This window comes from Barbus barbus (assembly GCF_936440315.1).
Source record: "Barbus barbus genome assembly, chromosome: 44".
Lineage (NCBI taxonomy): Eukaryota > Metazoa > Chordata > Actinopteri > Cypriniformes > Cyprinidae > Barbus > Barbus barbus.
This window is the reverse complement of record NC_136722.1, coordinates 2,874,244-2,894,943: the sequence shown is the minus strand read 5'-3', so window position 1 is coordinate 2,894,943 and position 20,700 is coordinate 2,874,244. Positions and strand designations below refer to the sequence as shown.

The window sequence follows — 20,700 nt, the reverse complement described above, 5'->3', positions numbered from 1 at the left end:
ACAATATACAATTACGCTACAAATCGTCAGTTTGTTGTTTTACATTATTTCATACACGACATCTTAATGTACCCATAACAACAAAAGACAAGACTTTATTGAAACTTTTCTGCTAAGAAGTGTGCGACCTAAAATAAAACTCCAGAAAGGTGAAAAATATGTGACCTTTAATTAATTTTTTATTTAATTTAATTTTTATTGCAATACAGTTAAGTTTTTAAATTAAATTATTGCAGTTTAATACAATATAATTTAACGTTGCTTTATTCAGTGTTAATTAATTTTATTTTTTTATTTAATTTTTAATTTTAATTTAACATTATTGAATAAAACATTATGCTATTTAATAAAACATTTATGTTTCAACTAAAAAAGACTAAGACTCTTGATCACTTATTCTCAGGCCCTTATTTATGATCATTATTTATTTGCCCTGATGAGTCAACACATGGTTTGTTATGCCTGTGTGGCTGTTCTAGTCTCGTCCAGTCATATCTGTTCCCACTTCTCTGCTGTGAGTGATTATGTTTGAGAAAGGACTGACCAGTGCATACAAACATTTGTTTGACTGGTGCATACGTTTGATCAGTGCATACAAACATACAAACCTTTGTTTGTTTTACACAATTGTTCATGGAGAGGATTTTTAAAGATAATCTGATCAAATGTTTGTCGGATGACTGCATCTCTGGAATTGATTGACACCGTTGTGCCAAACGCCTCTTTATCCACTCTTAGAGGAAAACAGACTCTCATTTTATGTTCATTTTACTGTTTATTTACCCAAGTGCTTATGGTTTAATACTAATGATGATATTTGATGGAGCTGCTTGTACTTGCGTATGGTTATTGTTGGTTTATTATAAGGCTTGTTTGAGACGCCTCAGCTTTAATGTATTTGAGAGTATGTGTTACAGTCAGGACAGGAGAGGAGTGAAAAAAGAGCTGACAGCTCCCACGTCTCATAGCAGGCCAGCAATCTATGTAAGCAGAGGAAAATGCTCTTTATTGTCAGTGAAGTGGATTATTTTGAAATATTGCTGCTGGTACATGAAGATGAACAAATAATCCAATTTGTGCTTTCTATTTTTAGTTTAATAAAAACATGATTCAGAAATATGATTAAAATCACATATTCTATATGAGATTATTCTGTCAGTGTGTTCACATATTAATCTCTCACATAAAAAAAAAATATATATAACTAACTTTTTAGACATGAGAGGTTGCAACGACGCTGTAAACTGCAGCCTCACTGTCATGAGGGCATTTTAGCACATGTCAGACATGTCAGGCGGGATGCCTCCATCACGAGTTATTCATGATTTGGTGAAATCGTTGATAAGGTTTCATTTTGTATGTTTTTGTGTGCTCTTCTTGCGCTGCTCTGAGGGTTAAGTTTTGGGGATAAACCTACAAATCATACACTTTTATAAGAGTCAGATTGTACTAATTTATATGAAGTTTCTTGTGCAGTACTTACGAATTCTCATCAAATCAGGTTGATTGGCATTTTTAACTGGGGTTGGTAATTAGTTTGCAACCTATTACTGTATTATAGTAAAAAAAAAAAAAAAAGAAAAAAAAACATAAAATTTGTATAATTTCTTCACAAACGTGGACTGTAAAAAACTTTTTTTTACGGCATCAATTTATTTATTTTTTTCTCAAGTACAATCAACTTAGCTGTTTAAGTCATTTCAACTTAAATTACATTAAACTGGCTTAAAAAATCTGTTGAAATATGATTTAAATTAAAGTTGAAAATTGCTTAACTTATTTTGATGAGTTAAAGTAATGTAAAACGTTATTTTAAATGGTAATAATATTTCAGTTTTACTGTTTTTACTGTATGTTTGATTAAATAAATGCACCCTTGGTGAGCAGAAGAAATGTTGTTTAAAACCTTTTAAAAATCTTAGACTCCAAACTTTTTAACAGTAGTGCCAGTACAGTTTATCATTTACAGTTCATTTGTTGGCATGATGTTCATTTCCATTCCAGTGGCTCTGATTGGTGGATCCTCTCGTCAAGATTATGGGTAGTGCAGTTCTTCAAAGCGAGTTTTGTTATTTTATTTATTTATTTTTAATCAGACTGACATGTGGCATCTATACAGCACAGTTACGGCAATAAACCTACCACAACATTAACCAATCAAATATGGCCATACAGGAATAAACTTAACATCTCCAGTCCTTGTGGTCATGATATTAAAGAACAAAAATCAGTTGGTCACAACAGTTTACTTGTTGGTTAAGACCAAAGACGGTCCATAAATGCTTCTTCTGTTGTCATTCACAACATTTAATTTATTTTCACTTAAGTTTAATGAGCCACGGCCTTTCATGTTCCGACAGCTCTCCCAGGATAAACATTGGACCCCGTTTTCCCAGCAAACGTCTATATCGCTTCGTATAGCACGTACGAAACAGGAAGACCGAAGACAGCTTCTGCGTTAGTTGGCAGCTCTGGTCGGCAGATGTTCACAGTGTGACGTACGATGTCCTCCGTTTGATTTTTCTCAGTTTTATTGACGAGGGGCGACCAGTGGAACGTCCTGAATGGCTAGGGTGTAATTTCATCCACAGCAGGACACTAAGAACAGAAGTCTTTTCTCAGAAAGTCCTTAAGGCACTATTGGCTCGCCACATGGACCAACACTCAGTGAAGAAACATTCGTCCTCCAGCTATCGTTTTCTAACAATCTTTAGCTTCCACATGGACTGAAAGTTGAAAGGTTGGTTACACCTCAGCGCTCTCATCTCTATCCTGAGCGCTCGTTGTAGAAGAGCACTAGAAAAGAAGCGAGGGAATGTGTGTGGTGAAAGGCAAGATTTACAATGAACCAGGGTCTATCTTGTTTTAATTACCTTCTCGGTTTCAAAGAACTCCTAATTGCTCCCATATTTGCGTTGAGGTGCTGAGTGTTTGGCCTGTTGGCTGCTCGCAGTACTATAAAGTTGTAGCGTTGTGTAACAAGGCCTCTGCACCATTTCAAGTGCAGATAGATTGATTATAGATGGTGAATGTCAATGAATGGCTGCACAGTTCTGAATGTAATAAGGACACTGTAAAGAAATGCATTTTGATTAATCTATCTATCTAATTGAAAAAAAAAAACCTGCTACTGTTAATGCCTGTGTGTAAATTATTTGACACAAACAGAAAAGGCTGGCATAAACGGAGCTTCACAAAACAAACAAACAAAAAAATCAAAAGCAAAAAAAACGAACATATTAAACAACAGGTAGTATAGACTATAATGTTTTAGCATTATTGTTTGTTTCTCCATCGCTCTCACATGTAAATGAAGTAAAGCCACTAATAGCTGTGCAAATGGGACATTATCAATATTTCAGTCAGGACCACTCTGTTCGATGTCATAATATTGTAGAGGTCCTGAACTTTATGTTTGGCGGCAGGCTTTGCTCTGAAGGGTTCAGTTCTGATCTATCCACAGGCAAACCTCACTGAGGTTTGAACCCCCCCCCGAAGCCTAAGCAATTGCCAGATATTTTAATATGCACAGTAATATACACTAAGTAGAGTAACACCGTATGGTGGATAATATTTAACTATTGAGCAACATGAGCAGGATACACTGCCCTCCAAATGTTTGGAAACACCCTAGAAAAGTGGGGTTTTGGACAGTATTGGCATGAATCCTTTTTAATTTGTGATAATTTTGCACTGATAAGGGACAACACAAACTACAAAAACATATTTTATTACATAAACAGTTTATACATAGAAAAAACTGACATTTTCGATTCATCAAAATATCCACCATTAGCAGCTATTACAGCTCTGCATAATCTGGGTATCCGAGCTGTCAGTTTATTCAAACATTGACTTTGAATTGACAATCAATTGTTGAAGCTACAGTATTAAGGTGTGCTGACCCAAAAAAACCTGGGCCAAGTTTAAACCAGTAACCAGGCATCACAGCTGGCAAAGGGTATGTCTGACTTTGCCATGTATATATGGCCGGTCTTCAATGATAATGTCAAGTTACTTTAATGTATTTGCACCAAAAAGTTAGAAGGATTTATGCTGATATCGTCCAAAACCACACTTTGCCAGGGGTGTTTACAAATTTTTGGAGGGCAGTGTAGGTGATGTATCGAGCAGTTAAGTGATCATCGATCTGCATGAGGAGGAGTTGGGGATGGAGGAGGGTAAGCCCATGTCTGTTCAACAGACGATGGCAAGTGTGAGTACGGATGATCTTATATATCTTATTAATTGTAGTGGGAGGAGTTACGATCAGCTGAGCGTCAGCTGATGCTGCAGTCACGCCGTGGTCTGCCTGAACTATGCTTGCGCTGCATTCGTCGCTCAAACTATGACAATCATGTATTTTTATTTCAGTCAACAGAAACATCATATAAAGACATCATTCTATAACATTAACAGTAATGGTATAGATGTTGCTTTTGTTTCACTTTGCTTAGTTTTCTTTTGCTCTTTGTGTATTCTTTTGCTTTGTTTTGTGTTTTGTTGTGTTTTGCTTTGTTTTTTTTTTGTTATTGTCTTTGTTTTGCCTTGCTTTGTTTTGTTTTGTTTGGCTTTGTATTTTGTTTTGATTTGCTTGGCATTTTATTTTTTAGTTATTTATATTTAATTTTGTCCTTTATCCTTTCATTTAAATATCCTTTAAGCTAACATATTGTTTATTTATTTAATTATTTTTACAGAACAACCATTATTTAAGAATTTTACTAATACAAATACAAATACAAATAAATAAATAAATAAATAATGTTATTCTACCTTTTTTTCATTGGGGACAAAAAAACTAATGTTTTTATGATAAGTTATGATGTAGATGATATAATAAGTAATTGATAATTATAATAATTATAAAGATGTGAAATACTTTGCTAGCTTTTATGCACTCTCAGAAAAAAGGTTGTCATTGGGGCGGCACCCTAATGTGCAAAAGTTAAAAGGTACATATTTGTAACATATTTACCCCTGTATTACTACTTTAAAAGTACAGTATATATTAGAGCCTAAAGTGTTCATATTAGTACCTTTTCAAAGGGTATCGCCCCAGGTTTTTGATTTTTTTATTTATTTATATTTTAGTTTTTTTTTACATGTCTCCATATTAACCGATCATTCAGCTGATTTACACAATTATACCACCATGATACATCACACCACCCACTTCTAGTTTCTAGGGTGTTGGAGTTGCTAAGGCATTGCTAAGTGTTTGCTTACTAGTAAGTCTAATCACTTTAGAAAAGTAATAGCACACCTCAAGCCTCTCAATTTGGGTTGTCATTCATGTCTTTAGAACAAATGTTGCAGTTTATGCATCAAAGCTTTATACTGATTACAGGTCGCTTCAAATCACTCACTGTACAAATCACACTAGAAAAACTGAGGCTTGTCTCATTTACTGTTCCCCCAATAGATCCGACGTCCCACCGCTGCCTTTCTGTGGCATCTGTTTCATTCAGGATATTGAGTTTCACCCCAGCAAACGTGGTACCTCAGTGTCTAGGCTGAATGCCAAATCTCATTAGTACCTCAGGAGCGCTATCAGGCAGAAACGCTTATTAAGTGCAGATTTATTTCTGCGCTGGCTCATCTGGTGACACAGGTCCTCATTGACCTGTGTGTGCTGGACTCTTTACCTGACGTGACTTATCAACTCACTCTAAGGGTAAATTAAAGTATGTTGTGAGGTCAAAGCGAGTCCCATCTGGAGATACCGTGAGGTTAATGGTCACAGATGGAATAAAGTCAATGCATTTAAATCCGCTTATAAATGTGCACGCTTCATTTATATATTCGCCAATCCAGCATCACTGGATTAAGCCTTGGTATCACGCTGACATAGTAAAGTGACAGTTCATCTTAAAATAAACATTCTGACATCATTCAGTTATTCTCAAACATGTATGAGTTTCTTTCATATGTTGAACAGAAAATAATGTATTTTAGCTGCTGGTACCCATTGACTTCAATAGCAGGAGAAAAAATACTATGGAAGTCAATGGGTGCCGTCAACGGTTTGGTTACTAACGTTCTTCAGAATATCTTCTTTTATGTTCTGCGGAAGAAAGAAACCCATACAGGTTTGAAACAACTTGAGGGTGAATAAACGACAGAATTGTAAATTTGGGGTCTGCATTTGTGATCGGAGAAATGACAAACAACAAGTACTACTTTACACTGATCAAAACTTGCGTTTGAATCGTCAGTAGCAGAAATGTACTCACAGGCTGTGAGTCAGAAGTGTCAGACTGTCCTTGCAAAGTTGGAATTGCCTCACTTTATAAAAAAAGCCTTTGTGCAAGCCAGCATTGTATGTTAACGTTACTCTTCCAGGTTCAGGAAATAGTCCTCCATAAAATGCGCTGCACACACTCTAATATTTGTGTTGAACTGTTCTGAAATAGCGTTGTAAATACAACTTAACCACTGTTTTTTGGTTTTGAGACTTTAGTCTTTGCAACTTCAGGGATCGAATCTATGCATAAACAGCTTGTAACACTCCAAAGAGAAAGGAAAACTTGAAATCGCATCATATGACACCTTTAATAAACATTTTATGGTTTTGCTTTATTTGGAGAGGTGGCCATTCGCGCTATACAACTTTTGACCTTTCACAGGAGAACAAGTCATTTCATAGCCATAAGTACATGACAATTTTCCTGTTTAAGGAGTAGTACAGGATGACTTTAGTGTCTGTACTACGAAAAAAGGAAATACAGTGCTATAATCATCTGATCCCATCATTTCCAGTGGTCTCTTTAATATGGCTGTGTGTCTTTATTGGTTTCTTCGACTGTTCTTTGTTACCTGGACCTCATTATTTATTATACAAGAAAAAAAGCCCCTTAAGCTGAAAGGGTTTGACACAGTTACAGCAGAGACTCGTGTAATTCCCTCAGTCTGTTCAGCGCTGGACTGGAGCGAGACGTCTCAAGTCTCTGTTTAGCTCCTCTGAGGATGATCTGTTTTGCCATTAAACAAGTCCTTGGAAAAACAGAGGAATTTCAGCATTCTTATCATTTTAGATTCTTATTGAAATGGATCAGTCTTTATTTGGGTCAGTAAACTCAAGGTACTCATAATATTTTTTTTGTTCATGGAAAATTAAAAACACAATATTGTACAATTTTGTAATACAATACAAACTTCAAAAAAATGTAGTTTTTTTCTGTTTTTTCTTTTTAAGGGCTGTTCAAGTTAACATTTATGTAGCAATTTTGAACATATTTACTGAATTCAGTAGTAGGTTATTCAGTAGTTATTTATTTTTCATTTTAAAGGTTTATACAGCTATAGAAAAAAACAAAACAAAGTGCACCATAAACTACATTGCGAATAAATAAAAATCTGCATTTCAATGTTTTCCAGATAATATTTTTAATTTAAAATATTTTTTGTTTTGTATTTGAATATAGTACATAGTATTTTAAATATCCGTGTCAGTTTATTAAAATACCAGTGTTATTTTAGTGTCAAATTTGACAAAATTTTTGTGTAGTTTTTATTTTTATATGTCTATATAGTTTATATTCATTTTTTATTTCAGTTTTAGTTGGTTTAGTGTGTCAAGTTAAACTAAAAGTTACCCCTAACACATTACCTTTCTTTTCTGTTGAAAAAAAAAAACTAAACAAAAACGTATACATTATACAATATACAAATATAAATATACATATACACACATTTTTTTAACTGTATTTTGTCACTGTGTGAGTAAAAGAGGACTCCGATGCAGAGTAGAGCAGGAGCAACTTTTATTTTTGCCACCAAAACACAAAATAACAAACAATATATAACAGCGGCTTAAGAAAGCGGAGATTCCAGAGCTGGCCGGCAGCATCTGCGGACCACACAGGCTGCTGGATCTCCGTGCTACGAGTCCTGTGGCACAAGGGAACAGAGGGTCAAAATAGAGAAGTGAGATTCTCATACACAACACGAGCAAGGACAAAACAATCTACTCACAACGAGGAACAGAAAAACAGGGACATATATGGGAGTGGGGGAATGAGCGACAGGTGGGGGAGAGTCAGCTCGTGATCCATGCCCTCCCGCTGCACGATCAGCCCTGATTGCCCTGACCACGAGCTACCGAACATGACAGGACAACACAGACAGCACGAGGAGCCGAGAAGGCACCCTGAACCGTGACAGTACCCCCCACCTCAGGGACGCCTCCTGGCTACTAATCAATGAGAGCGCGGTCCAGAACGTCGCGAGCCGGAATCCAACATCTCTCCTCCGTACCATAAGCCTCCCAGTCTACCAGGTATTGGTAACCTCTACCCCTACACCTCACATCAATGAGCCGCCGCACCGTATAGGCTGGCAACCCCTCGATGAGTCTAGGAGGACGGAGATCAGGGGCTGGAGGGGGGAGCGAAAGACGGGCTTGATCTTGAAAACATGGAAAACCGGGTGGATCTTCTTAAACTGTGGGGTTAATTTGAGCCGCACCGTCACCGGACTGAGCACTTTAGCAATAATAAACGGTCCAACATATTTGGGTCCCAGTTTACACGAGGGAAGTCTGAAGTTAATGTCCTTAGAAGACAACCAGACCTTCTGGGCACGCTCAGCCTGACCATTAGTCTGCGGGTGATATCCGGAGGATAGGCTTGCAGTCGCCCCCAGCTGTCGACAGAACTCTGTCCAAAATTTAGACACAAACTGGGGACCCCTGTCAGAAACCACGTCCACCGGGAGGCCATGAATATGGAACACGTGATCCAAGACAATAGTCGCTGTCTCCCTCGCTGAGGGTAATTTGGGGAGGGTAATAAAGTAGGTCGCCTTTGAGAACCTGTCCACCACAGTGAGGACTATCGTCTTGCCATCAGAAGGGGGCAAGCCAGTAACAAAGTCCATCGCTATGTGTGACCAGGGTCGCGAAGGGACCGACAGCGGCTGGAGTAGCACTACTGGGGGTTGATTGGAGCCCTTAGCCGCAGTGCAAATCGGACAGGCCGTCACGAACCGGCGAGCATCCCGCGCCACGGATGGCCACCAAAAACGCTGCTTGATTAACCTATACGTACGAGTCGCTCCAGGGTGGCACGCTAGGCTAGAGCAGTGGCCCCACTGTAGGACGCTAGTTCGAACTTACTCGGGCACGAACAGCAGACTCTCTGGGCATCCAGCGGGAACAGTAGCATCGCGTAGCGCAGTACGGACCTTGGTCTCCACCCCCCAGGTGACCACCGCCACAACCCGTTCGGGATGCAGAATAGCCATGGGGGGGAGGGACTAGCCTTAGCCTCAAAGATCCGTGACAGTGCGTCAGGTTTACCTGAAACATCCAAGAAATAATGCCCAGCGAGCCTGCCTGGAATTTATTATTTTAGCGGTGTGGATATACTCCAGATTTTTATGGTCAGCCAAAATGATAAACGGAAACCCCGCACCCTCTAACCAGTGACGCCACTCCTCCAGCGCCAGCTTGACAGCTAGTAACTCCCTATTCCCGATGTCATAGTTCCATTCCGTGGGGGTTAAACGATGAGAGAAAAAGGCGCAGGGATGCATTTTCTCGTCTGAAGATGATCTCTGAGACAAAACTGCCCCAACCCCCACATCGGACGCATTCACCTCCACAATGAACTGCCGAGATGGGTCGGGGGTCGTTAAAATGGGAGCCAAAATAAACCGACTCTTCAAACTCTTAAACGCAGTTTGGGCCTGGGACGACCAACAGAATCGTTTCTTGGTGGAGGTGAGATCAATCAAAGGAAGGGCGACCTGACTAAAGTTCCGAATGAACCGCCTGTAAAAATTGGCAAACCCCAGAAAACGCTGGACCGCTCTACAACTATCTGGGGTGGGCCAATCAGCAACAGCCTTTACCATGGCAAGATCCATTCGGATACCTTCAGGCGAGAGAATAAACCCCAGGAACGGAACCGACTGTGCGTGAAACTCACACTTCTCCACCTTGGCGAATAAATTATTCTCCAGCAGCCACTGGAGCACTCGCCTGACGTGCTGGACATGATCGCGCTCATTCTGGGAGAAGATCAGGATGTCGTCGATGTAAACAAAAACAAACCGATCGACCATGTCTCTGAGCACGTCGTTGACGAGTGCCTGGAAGACCGCCGGGGAGTTTGAAAGACCAAACGGCATAACTAAGTATTCAAAATGCCCAGAATGGGTGTTAAAGGCGGTCTTCCATTCGTCCCCCTCCCTGATCCGAACCAAGTGATAAGCACTGTGGAGGTCCAACTTCGTAAAGATGGTTGCCCCCTGCAAGAGTTCGAAGGACGACGACATCAACGGCAAAGGATAACGATTCTTTACCGGGATGTCATTCAACCCCCGATAATCTATACAGGGGCGCAGCGAACCATCCTTCTCCACGAAGAAGAACCCTGACCCAGCTGGAGAGGAAGAGGGACGGATAATGCCTGCTACCAGAGAACCGTGTATATATCTCTCCATGGCCTCCCTCTCTGGTCCGGACAGAGAGTAAAGGCGCCCCTTAGGTGGGGAAGTGCCAGGCAACAGGTCAATCGCACAGTCGTACGGGCGGTGCAGAGGCAGAGATGAAGCTCGGGACTTACTGAAAACCACTCTCAAGTCATGGTAAGCCTCCGGTACATTCGCCAGGCTCACCGGCTCCTCCTGCAACACAGAACAAGACATGACCGGGGCAAAATGCAGCACCCAAACATTGAGCTAAACAGAAAGGGCTCCAAGCCAAAACAGAACTGCGATCCCAATCAATATGGGGGTTGTGTTTGACCAAACAGGTGTGACCCATCACTACTGGAGCGGTGGGCGAGTGAATAAGGAGGAAACGGATCTCCTCAGCATGATTACCAGACAGTGTTAACGTAACAAACTTAGTAACATGGGTAATATTAGTCAGTAGGGTGCCACAAAGTGTTCTAGCAGAAATAGGTTCGGCCAGGGCAACAGACGAAATCCCCAGGCGTGTGGCCAATACGGAATCCATAAAATCGCCCTCCGGTCCAGAGTCGATTAATGCAGAGACCTGGGAAACAGGTCCCCCGAACCGTAACGGAGCCTGAAACTCTAAACGACCACCAGATGGCAGTCGAGTGGCAGTCACGCTCACCATATGCTCTCCCCTGCGTAATGAGCGTCGCCCCGCTACAGGGCACGCAGCTGCCACATGACCCACGTCCCCACAGTAGAGACACAGCTGATTGGCCAAGCGACGGCATCGCTCCCCCACAGTCAACGTGCTCTTCCGACCTGCATAGGCTCCTGCTCCGGGAGGACGAGGCGTTGAGACAGCGTGTCACAAGCTGTTGTTGACTCGGCGCCCATGACACTCTCGCGGGAAAATCCCCCTCTTCGGTGCCAGGAACGGAGAGCGATCCAGTCGTCGACTCGAATGGCGAGGTCGATCAACCCATCCAAGCCAGCAGGCAGCTCAAGGGAATAGATCTCCTCCTTCACGTGCTCTGCCAAGCCGTGGAGGAAGTGATCCCAGAGTGCCTTCTCGTTCCAGCCACAGGAGGCGGCGAGTGTACGGAACTCAATGGAGTAACCGGACACGGACTGCATGCCTTGCTGAAGCAGTGACAAGGCGCGTGCCGCCTCAATGCTCTGAGCCGAGCGATCGAACACCTTGTGCAGCTTCTCCGAGAACACCTCCAACGACTGACAGCAGGCATGCTCACCATCCCACATGGCCGTGCCCCACTCCCTCGCTTGACACACCAAGAGTCGCCGAAGAGCTGACCTGTAGCTGGTCCAGCCGTTCCACCAGCTGGCTAAGTTGGAGCGAAACCACCGCATAGGGGTGACGAGAAGCCTCCAGCTCTTCCTGCTGCCGACCCAGTAGAATGCCCTGCTGCGAGAGGGCTTGGCGCAACTCCCTTTCCTCTGCTGAATCCATAATGTGGTGAGTAGATTCCGTCACGGTGTGAGTAATAGAGGACTCAGATGCAGAGTAGAGCAGGAGAAACTTTTATTTTCGCCACCAAAACACAAAATAACATAAACAATATATAACAGCGGCTTAAGAAAGCGGAGATTCCAGAGCTGGCCGGCAGCGTCTGCGGACCACACAGGCTGCTGGATCTCCGTGCTAAGAGTCCTGTAGCACAAGGGAACAGAGGGTCAAAATAGAGAAGTGAGACTCTCATACACAACACGAGCAAGGACAAAACAATCTACTCACAACGAGGAACAGAAAAACAGGGACATATATGGGAGTGGGGGAATGAGCGACAGGTGGGGGAGAGTCAGCTCGTGATCCGTGCCGTCCCGCTGCACGATCAGCACTGATTGCCCAGACCACGAGCTACCGAACATGACAGGACAACACAGACAGCACGAGGAGCTGAGAAGGCACCCTGAACCGTGACATATTTGGGTTAATCTCTCATGTTAGCTGACAGCACTTGTGCTCCATTTCCCCCCACTGTTTCCTCCCTGCTCTCCTGTCTGGGCTAAAGAGGGAGCAGTGGTCGGCGCCGATAGTCTTTTGGGCAGCATGTCGACTTGTAGCGCCAATGCGCATCGTGCGTCCCATGTTCAAGTCCCGGCTTGCGGACCTGTCCCGATCCGCCCCCCCCCCCCCTCTCTTTCTAACTTCGTTTCCTGGCTATCTACTGTCCTATCAAATAAAAAAGGCAAAAACAGCAAAAAAAAAAAAAAAAAAAAAAGAGCAGTGGTTTGGGTTTTGGTTTCAATGTGAAAGCGCTGTGTTCCTTTCACGGAATAGAGATGAAGCAGTTGGTTAACCGGGGCTCGGGGCTCTGTGCTCTTGTTCTGTTGACTGTGGGAGCGGATGAGTCAGGCTTGCGGGGATGTCTGACTGAGGATGTATAACTGAGGTGTCATGGTGGGCTTAGAGAGAGTTCAGGAAGTCCAAGAACTTTCAGTGACTCTCACAAAGGTTTATTGGAACACTAACATGAGACAAAGCTTTGTGTGCAACTACCCAGAACACTCTGGCAACCCTAGAGCAATGCACTCCAAACCAGGGGTTTTCCAGGGAGCTTGAGAGTCTATGGGAAAGTTTAGCAAAAAAAATGAAAAAGATATAATGCTAAAGTAATAAATAGTATTAAAATAGTACATATTATTTTCAATTAAAATAGTTTAATGTGGGAATTATTACTCTTGAAACAGTGATAATGTCAAATTTGCACATTTAAATGCTTTACAATAATTGATTATGAAATAAAAATTTTAATCCATCCATTATCCAAACCACTTATCTTCTGTAGGGTCACTGGAGGACTGGAGCCTAAAATATGATATTGTTCTATTCATATTATCATAAAATACACGCAATTATGATATATTAAATTATATTAGTATTATTAATATTAATTATACTGTAATCAATCTTAATAATACTACTAATAATAATAATTACAAAATATTTGTAAAATGTTACAGCTATTTTGTTGCTGTTATTATTATTATTATTTGTATTATTATTATTATTATTATTATGTTGATCTTCTGGAAAAAAATTAATGCGAATAATATTTAACAATTTTTTTTTTTTTAACACACACACACACAAGCATTTTTGTCAGGCTCCTAGGTTCAGTAATTTTATTCTAATTGCTTATAAAAGGACCTATACATTGTCATTAAAGTAAAATAACTAAACATAAATATAGGAGCATGATAAAAATGCTCATTTTTAGAAGAAAATTTCAGATGGCACTGAGAGGCTTTTGCATCTGAACTCTTCATATATGTGTGTATATGTATATATATGTATACCGTATACGGTATTACGGCTGTCAACATTAACGCATGCAATTAATTCAAAAGCCTTAATGCGGTAAAATAATTTAAAGTGGGGGTACAATGCTGTTTCATATATTCAGAGTTGTTTACACTGTTGAAGAGTTGGATTGTCATGCTAAGCATGGACAAAGTTTCAAAAAACAATTTGGACATATAATAGAGTATTTCTGTGCCAAAAATCTCACTTCCGGGTTAGGACAAGTTTCAGAGAGTTTTTTTCAATCGTGGTTCTTGCTGACGCAAACGACGGTGGAACTCCTTATATGGGCGCTCATCAACGCGTTTCATTCGGCAGCACTGCATGGGACTCGCTTGGGAAGAATGTCTCTAAAGAAGTGTGTTTTTGCTTGTGAGGAAAAGATAACCTTGTTCAGCTTCCCAAAAGAACCCACCGTTATGTAAACGGTGCATGCAGTTTGATTTTCCAGGGCAGCAATGGAGTTTCTCAAGTGTGTTTGTTGATGAACGTTTTATAAACGAGGCCCAGTTCAACGCTGGATTTGCACATTGTTTAATACTGAAAGATGGAGCAGTGCCAGCTATAAAAGATCCCGGTCATGATTCAGAACTGCAGACGATAAGTGAAACGGCATCAAATGTCTCTGTTTTGTTGGCGATCGGCGCAAGTGCTCGTCTCCCTTTAGCTCCGCCCACACGGCGCGCCTCCAGGAGCTCAGCTTTTTCCGGAGAGAATCGTAAACCTGTATCTTTCTTTTATAAATATGATAAAACTAAAGACTTTTTGGAGATATGAAGAATTCAGTACTACTCTATATGTACTCAAGATTAACATGAGATTGGGTGAAACTGTGTGTGTTAGGTCCCCTTTAATGGAATTAACGTAAAACGTCTTAGGTTACGTATGTAACCCCAGTTCCTCGAAGGAACGAGACGCTGTGTCAGGAAACGCTTTGGGGAACGCCTACAGTGTAACCGGCTCTGAATACCAATGAAATCTGTCCAAAACATGGGAGGGACGTCACGGGCGAGGCGACGTAATGACCAGCTGGTATAAAAGCATGTGCGGTGCAACCGGCGTCAGCTTCTAGAATGAAGCAAGCGCTGGCAGGGATGCCGGAAGTGTGGCCTCGCGACGCAGCGTCTCGTTCCTTCGAGGAACTGGGGTTACATACGTAACCTAAGACGTTCCTCTTCAGGAACTCGAGCTGCGTCAGGAGACGCTTTGGGGAACGAGATGCCCACGGCTCCAGACTTCCAAGTCCCTGCCCTGTGTGTATCCATACGGAGCACAGCTAGGGCAAGAGAACAGAAGAACCTGGAGTGGCTCTCATGTCCAGGCCATAAAATCTGACAAAGGTCAGGGGCGTGGACCATCCCGCAGCGTTGCAGATGTCCTGGATAGGGACACCTGCGAGAAAGGCCTTGGAGGCCGCCACACTCCTCGTGGAATGAGCCCTGACTCCCATGGGCGAGGGGAGACCAGAAGACTCATAAGCCATCTGAATGGACTCCACAATCCACCAACTGAGGGTCTGCTTGGAAGCAGGAAAACCTCTCTTAGGGGGACAAAAGCAAATAAGCAGTTGGTCCGCCTTCCTCCACAAGGCAGCTTTTGCTCGCACTGGACACATACGATTTAGCCTCAGCTGGTCAGGCTCCCGAAAGGGAGGAGGACTAAAGGCCTGCAGCACGATAGGCTGTGGTGTGACAGAAGGAACCTTGGGGACATACCCTGCACGAGGGTATAGAAAGGCTTTGGCCATGCCAGGCGCAAAGTCCAAATGGGTAGGGGCCACAGAAAGGGCCTGCAAGTCCCCAACTCTCTTCAGAGAAGTGATCGCCAGAAGAAACACGGCCTTCAGGGTGAGATGGCGATCTGAGATCTCCTCAATAGGCTCGAAGGGAGGCCTACAGAGAGCGTTCAAAACCACAGCCAAGTCCCAGGGGGGAACCCGGGACCGTACCGGAGACCTTAGCCTCAGTGCACCAGGGGCCACACCCACAGCTTCCACAACTCCGGGCAGGGGTGCACAATGGTGCCTCCTGCCTGTGAGATCGCTCCTGACTGGAATCTCCCATGGAGAGCCGTCGAGGAGGGAAATCAGGTCCGAGAACCATACTCGGCCCGGCCAGAACAGGGCTACTAATAACAACCGAAGTCCGTCCCGGCGCACTCTCTCCAGAACTCCGGGGAGCAGAGCGATCGGGGGAAAGGCGTACAGACGAAGCCTCGGCCACGTCTGTACCATTGTATCCAGCCCCAACGGAGCTGGATGACGTAGAGAGTACCAGAGGGGACATTGCGCTGACTCTTGAGAGGCGAAGAGGTCCACTATCCACCTTGGTGTGATGCATCCATTCCTCGGATAACAGCCCCTGCCTTGACAGGGTGTCTGCTCCCATATTTAGGTGCCCAGGGATGTAAACCGAGTGAGAGGAGTTTGCCCTGGGCCCACACAAGGATCTGGTGTGCCAACCTGTACAGGGGGCGCGACTGCAGACCTCCTTGGTGGTTGATATAAGAGACCACCGATGTGTGACCTAACACATGGTGACCTCTCAGGTCTGGGAGAAAGTGTTTCAGAGCCTGAAACACGGCTTGCATATCGAACCTGTTGGTGTGCCAGGCGAGATGATGACCACTCCACCAACCGTGGGCAGGGCGGCCACTCATGACCGCTCCCCAACCGGTGAGGGATGCGTCCGTCGCTAGCGTTGCGTGGCGACAAGCAGCTCCCAACACCAGGCCCGGGGACAAGAACCAAGGTTGTCTCCACATGTCCAAGGCACGTAGGCACCGCCGCGTGACCTTGATCATGCAAAGCGGGTTTCGCCTTGGGGAGAACCCTGTGGTCTTGAGCCACCACTGTAGGGGTCTCATGTACAGCAGGCCAATAGGTAACACGTTGGACGCAGCCGCCATCAGACCCAGCAGTCTCTGAAACTGCTTTACAGTGAGTGACAGGCCTTTTCTCACTCTCCTGACTTCCGTGAGGATTGACTCGATCCGAGCAGGAGACATACGTGCCTGCATCGTGGTCGAATCCCACACTACACCAAGATAAGTGGTTCTCTGTACTGGAGAAAGAACACTCTTCTTGGCGTTTAGTCTTCACCCCAACACCTTCATGTGGGTGAAAACAACATCTCGATGTTGAGCCGCCCTCCGCTTTGAATGAGCGAGAATCAACCAATCGTACATATAATTGAGTATGCGGACGCCCCGTAGCCGCAGCGGAGCTAACGCGGCGTCCACACACATCGTGAAAGTGTGGGGTGAGAGTGCTAGGCCGAAGGGAAGTACCCGATATTGGTAAGCTTTGCCCCCGAAAGCAAACCTCAGGATGGAGACATGGAAGTCTGCGTCTTTTAGATCGATCGCGACAAACCAGTCCTTGAACCTGATTTGGGGCGCGACCTGCCTGAGCGTGAGCATCTTGAACTTCAGTCAAACTCCAGGAAAGTCCAAAACAGAGCTAATGTAAAGAAAACCAGGCTGATTACATATGAGATGGCGGAGATAATAGATACTCACGTAGCGTTTTCAGTGAATTCTTAATTCCAGTGTGTTTTGCTTTAAAACACAAGCTCTTCTTGTTGGAGAGGGAGTAAAATCTTTTTGACCGGCACTCGACCTGTCACCGTTATATGCGCATAGCACTCGACCCGGAACGACCATACGTGAAACTGAACATTTATTATTCCGAGCATTTATATATATAGCCGTAATGAGTCCCGTGACCGGCTTATACAGCTGTTACAGGTCGCGAGGCGAGCGTGTTTAACCACGAGGAGTCCAGTGGCAGATGCATAGTCGCGTTGAATCCGGTGACAGGCGCATATAGCGGTGGCAGCTGCCTCTAAACGGTGACAGGTCGAGAGGCAGGTGCAAAAATGGTGTCCTTTTGGAGTCTCCCAAGTGTCATTTTTTTGAAAATATATCTAAATTTATCTTGCAATAAGCTTGCAGAAAGTACAGTTTTGTGAGAATCTCCCTTCAATCTTTTGGTTTACTTTGTTGAATATATTAAATAATGACAAAATTAACATATTAAGCAAGATAAATGGTATGTGCTTAATTTCATAAGTGTGCGATTAATCGCGATTAATCACACAAAAAGGCTCGGTAACGCAGGGATGCAAGGTGCGGCCAAGTGTCCGGTGACGGAGTCCAGGAGACGACTGAGATCTGGAAGCGAAGATTCCGGAAACAGGAACACGGCAGGCAATCCAAGGATCTGACAACACAGGACAGCGTGAGAGCGACTGATATAGCGCTGATAATGATCCGCAGCTGGAGCGAATCAGCCTCAATCAGCCACAACCACACACACACACACACACACCAAAACAGAGCGAGGATGACACAGTGAACCTATGAACCGTGACAATACATGTATATGCTTTGTATTTATTAGACTCATAAAGGAGATCATAAAATATAGGGTAGGCATGGGACGATAACCGGTTTCAAGGTATACTGCGGTTTGGAAAAGTCACGGTTTCAAAACCACAAAAATTTTCCGTTATACCGTTTCTGCGGTATGCGCAGTTTTTTTTGACGACATGTAAAGACGGCACGTGCAGGACTCCCTCAGTTGGGTGCAGCGAAGAGCGTAACGAGTCACACGGCCCCTCCCCTTGCGGTTGGTGCGAGCAGTCAGTGAGAGTCACCTGCGTGTAGGATGATGGCCAAAGGAGATGAATCCCTGGAACTTTTTCCCCTTTTATTTTTAAGTTTATCATACCGTCAGAATCTCATACCGGCCCATGCCTAATATGGGGGTCTGTAGCGTCAGAAAATTGTATTTTTATTTATTTTATTTACTTATTTTAGTTATTGTTATTATACTTCATATTATTTATTTTAAATATGTTGCTCTTCGGGTTTCTGCATCTCAAAGTTATCTAATGGTGTGCAAAGCATGGTGTCAGTTTAATATAAATGACATTTTTCTGGCAATATTTTGCAGATATTTTGCCTTTATTTACAAGACAACATATATGTGGGGATAATAATATTTTGGGGGTCCGTAGCACCAAAAAGTTTGAAAACCTCTGCTCTAAACCACTCATAACACCTTACCAACCACATAGCATAACCTGGCAACCACCCACTGGGGTGGCTGGGTGCCCACCCACAGCACAAATAAACATCACTCATTTAATTCACAAAAAAACGAAAAAGAAAAATAGTAGTGCTTTAGTAGTCAGCTAAGCAAATGGATTTGAACAAGAGACAATGGCTTTCTCTTCAAATCAAAGCCGGATGAAATGTTAGCTGAATGTTTTGACTTTGTATTGTCCTCAAGTGTTTGCTGGGAATCATCAGTGAATTGTGTGCCATTTCCTTACTCATCGACTGCAGATCAGATATTGATTCAAAGCTCGCTGTATCTCAGCCACAGTGGGGCTGTGTTGCATTAGTCTAGCCGAGGGACTCTCTCTGGACAGACGCTTGCCAAAAAACTAGCACTAGCGGTTTGCTTTCAGACTTCCCTGAAAGAAAAGCTGTATCTTACACCACTAAACCTCCAGATATCATTAGCCCAACCACTAATCCAACACCGAGGCCTTCCCACACTTGTGGAAATGTCTGATAGCAAGATGTAATGAACTATTAGATTCTTTAAATATGAGGCCTTATGTTGTAGTTCCTGCTGAAAACACCAGCATAGACTCGTGTTAAATACCAGTTTAGATGGTATACCACCTAGAAATTATTTCTGGTTAATTCTGTAAAGCATGACATATGAAATAATAGCCAGAAAAAAAATAAATAAAATTAAATTAAATTTTAACAGTTTGTTGAGGCTTTAGACAAAATATTAAAATAATTGCATATGCGCTTTTTGTTTAGCAACATATTTGATACATCAGACTTTTATGACTCACATAGTATGTTATAGGGAGAAATACACAAAACAAAACAAATAATCAAAACACCCTTTTGCTCAAACTGGGCAAAAATATGCAATTCGGTGCAATTTCTGATATGTATGTGGACAAAAAGTGAGTATATTTCTGATTATAATGTGAATTGATAAGATCTTTATGGCAGTAGAAAATGAATAATTATCAGTCATCACTCTGTATCTTCCAGTAATATAAAAGATCATATTTGAATGCTTAGTTTTAAAATCAAACTCTGTAGAGTTTTTTTTTTTGACAAAACATGTAATGCATTGCAATATGTGATAATTTCTAAATAAATATGTATGTTCTTTTTATTTTATTTTGTTTTATTTTTTCCTTGGTAGGTTTAAATAAGGTTCTCATCAACAACCTATTTTGGCTGTTTACGCTACTTGAGTTGCTCTTTGCACCTTAATGTTCTTCATATGAGTTTTTAAAAACAATAGTACACAGATGATTTCGTGAAGAACTAGAATAAAATGTATTCGGTGGCAATGATTATTGAGAGCCTGTTGTATCAAATTTGAAACTAACATTTCAACATGATTTTTCAAAATAAAAAAAGATGTCTGGATAATAAACCTAAATTGCTTGAGTCCACTAAGTGTTCATCTTGAACTATTACTAACAATAAAACAAGTTATTCTTACAGTTACTTTATAAAAATCACAGATTTTACAGCAAAAATGTCAAGTGAACCACAACCTAAAAGAGAACTAAAAGGCCTTTTGTTTAAGTATAAATTATCAGACGACTGAAGGTTAATTTGAGTTTTTCGATTTTTACCATGTTGATCATTTAAAGGCCTTTTAAATTTCCGTATCGAATATGATACATTAGGCTTCGCAGGGTTAACGTAGTTAAGAAATCTGGTAAGGCAAACCAGCATGCAAAATGTGAAACATACACTGTTTGCACAGCAGTAACTTGAAATCCAGGAGTGAAGTGTAAACATCTTATCAATGTAATAGGTGTTTAGCACTACAATTATGCTTGTGTTAACATTTTATTTGCTTAATAGATATTTGTGAGCTGCAAGATAAGCTTAAGCCACACATAATAGTTGGA

The 20,700-nt window shown here is 42.4% G+C and overlaps 1 pseudogene across 1 annotated transcript in view; it reads left to right on the top strand.

Moving 5' to 3' along the window:
• Positions 1-20,700, top strand: part of LOC306863257 (succinyl-CoA:glutarate CoA-transferase-like) — a 125,656-nt pseudogene that overhangs the window by 18,421 nt on the left and 86,535 nt on the right. The gene's annotated exons all lie outside the window — the stretch shown is intronic.